Raw genomic sequence first — 2,461 nt, forward strand, 5'->3', positions numbered from 1 at the left:
ATATACATTTGTACAAACAGGAGCATTACATTTAAGTTTCTTCATAAAAAGTGCCTAAAACTTTTTATGCATCACAGACCCATCTTGATTTATCCAACATGCCCAGGTGCATGTAAATATTAGTTTTTGAGCACTGCATCCTCTTTCTCCCTGGAAAGCACTATAGCCTAGTGCAGAGGTTCTCAAACTGTAGTCCGCGAGCTCTATTCAGGTGGTCCGCGGATAGTTCCCTCGAATTTGCGCGCCTGGGCGGCTGCACATGAAAGAATGAAAGGCCATCCACCTAATTAGTGGATCTGCTCCACTAATTAGGTGCCTGTACCCTGGAGATGATGCACATGTAAGGTGAGGTGGTGGCCTTGGGGGGGAAATACAGGGTAGATGGGAGGGGGCAATTGGGTGAGAAGAGATGTGTGCGTGTGGGGGATTTGGGATATGCAGGGCTGGGGCAGCCAGAGAAAGAGGCGACTTTCCCCAGCTCCAGGGTGATGGTGAGAGACGGCCCTCCTTCCAAGCCTCAGCTCTGTGGCTGCCATGGAGGGGGAGAGACCCCTCTGCTTCCCAGCCCCAGCTCTGTGGCTGCCACGGCAGGGGAGAGAGGACACATCCATCACATTAGAAAGGTAAGACTACTGATAATAAAATATGAGTTGTGTGCTTTATTTGTAGAATAAAACAGTTTATTATTATTAAGGGTTTTTTTATATGGTGCTTTTACCCAAAGCGCTTTACAATAGTTAGCTAATGGTACAAACAACATTTGGAAAGATCATTAAGTGATCCACCGAGATCCTCAGCAATTTTCAAGTGGTCCGTGAAAAAAAAAAAAAGTTTGAGAACCACTGGCCTAGCAGCTAGAGCACTGGGACTCAGGAGGCCCAGCTAGCCTGTTGGGTCACCTCAAGCAAGTCACTGCCTTTTTCTGTGCCTCACCTTCCCCATCAGTAATATGTGGATAATGATACCGACCTCCTTGGTAAAGGGCTTTGATAGAAAACGTTATACAAGAGCTAGATATTAGCAGTAACCTCACACCCTCCTATTGCATGTTATTTTAACTGTGGACTGGTGTTTAACCTCCATTTAGGACACAGTCCATGTGAAAAGAACTATGTAAAATATCATCATTGAAGCTAAAGTCTCCACTAACGGCATAGCCCTTGACTGCCCCCCCCCTCCTCCTCCTGCCCCCTGCATAGAGATGCCCCGTTTTCCCTCGTCAAAGGCACCGCTCCCCCAAATCAGCCCCCAAATATGCCTTCCTCTCCAGCACCCCCTCTGCCCCTTCCGTTAATGACACCCTCCACTCCGCCACACGGCCCCCGCCCTCAGAGCCGCCCCCCACACGGGCCCCCTCCCCCTTCCTCAGAGCCGCCCCCCAACATGGCTCCCCCCGTCCGTGACGTGCCCCCTCTCACGGCCTCCCCACCCAGGGCTCCCCCTTGCCCCCAGCAGCACCCTCCGCCGGGCGCCAGGACTTACCTTAGACACAGCGGGTCCCCCCCCCGCCACTGCCCCGCTCCCAGCCCAGCTACGCGCGCGCAGCCAGCCCCTAGGCCATAACTCCTCCGCCTTCCCACAGGCCACCGCGCGCAAACCATAGACACGGGCCCGCCCAGGGGGAAACACCATAGAGAGGTCGGAGGAGGCGGGGCTCACGCCGTCTCGGCGAGGGAAGTGACGTCACGTCACGTGACTGCGCGGGCGCTGCTCCGCCATGAGGGTTACCGAGGCGGAAGTTCCCTCGCTCTGCGCCTGGAGGGGGGTGTTGTGGTTCCACTGTCGCCCGCAGCCCTGGACCCAGCCAGCGATGGCGGCAGCTCCCCACCCAGGGCTCGGCGCCTGTGAGGTGCAGGGGGCCAGGCTAGATGATTCGGAGGGGCGCCGAGTCCGTGAACGGGCACAGGGCATGGGGAGCCGGGCGCCCAGCCCGCCGCGGCTACAGCGTGGCCCTGCTAGGACGAGGCCTGAGGGCGAGACCCGCCTCGTCCAGTCTCTCCCCTGTGGCCGCTGCTTTTCACCTCGGCTTCGCGGGGGGGGGGGGCCTTAACTTCATGCCCTGACACCCAGGCCCCCTCAGAGGTCCAGAGAGGCCCCGGGCCACTTCCAGCTGCCGAAGCCCCCCCCCCCCCCCAGCGATCATAAAAATAAAAAACGACGACGCGTGAAAACAGAATAAGGCACCAGAAAAAGAGTGAGACAGAATTTGAATATTTTTTTTATTGCACACATGCTTTTCGCATCTCGCAGTTGCTGAACTTTGCAGCCCTCAGCTGAGAGAGGGTGCCACGTTTTGGTCCAATAGGGATGGGCATAAAAACAAGTTGCGAAACTTACCAAATGCCAAAAAATTAACAAGGGTCTAAATTTGAGGAAATCCCCTTTTCCCCCCCCCCACCTTGAGCTTGAGGCCCAGGCCAACTGGCCCTCCTGGCCCCCCCTCTGATTGGCCCTGCTGACG

General features: G+C 56.0%; 1 protein-coding gene across 1 annotated transcript in view; it reads right to left on the reverse strand.

Moving 5' to 3' along the window:
- Positions 1-1,970, reverse strand: part of CWC15 (CWC15 spliceosome associated protein homolog) — a 45,571-nt gene extending 43,601 nt beyond the window's left edge. Inside the window, exon 1 of the mRNA XM_038388842.2 lies at positions 1,483-1,970. The gene's annotated coding sequence lies outside the window, so the exon portion shown is untranslated. The remainder of the gene's footprint in view (positions 1-1,482) is intronic.
- Positions 1,971-2,461: the final 491 nt, after the last annotated feature.

The sequence above is a fragment of the Dermochelys coriacea genome, chromosome 1, assembly GCF_009764565.3.
Source record: "Dermochelys coriacea isolate rDerCor1 chromosome 1, rDerCor1.pri.v4, whole genome shotgun sequence".
Classification (NCBI taxonomy): domain Eukaryota; kingdom Metazoa; phylum Chordata; order Testudines; family Dermochelyidae; genus Dermochelys; species Dermochelys coriacea.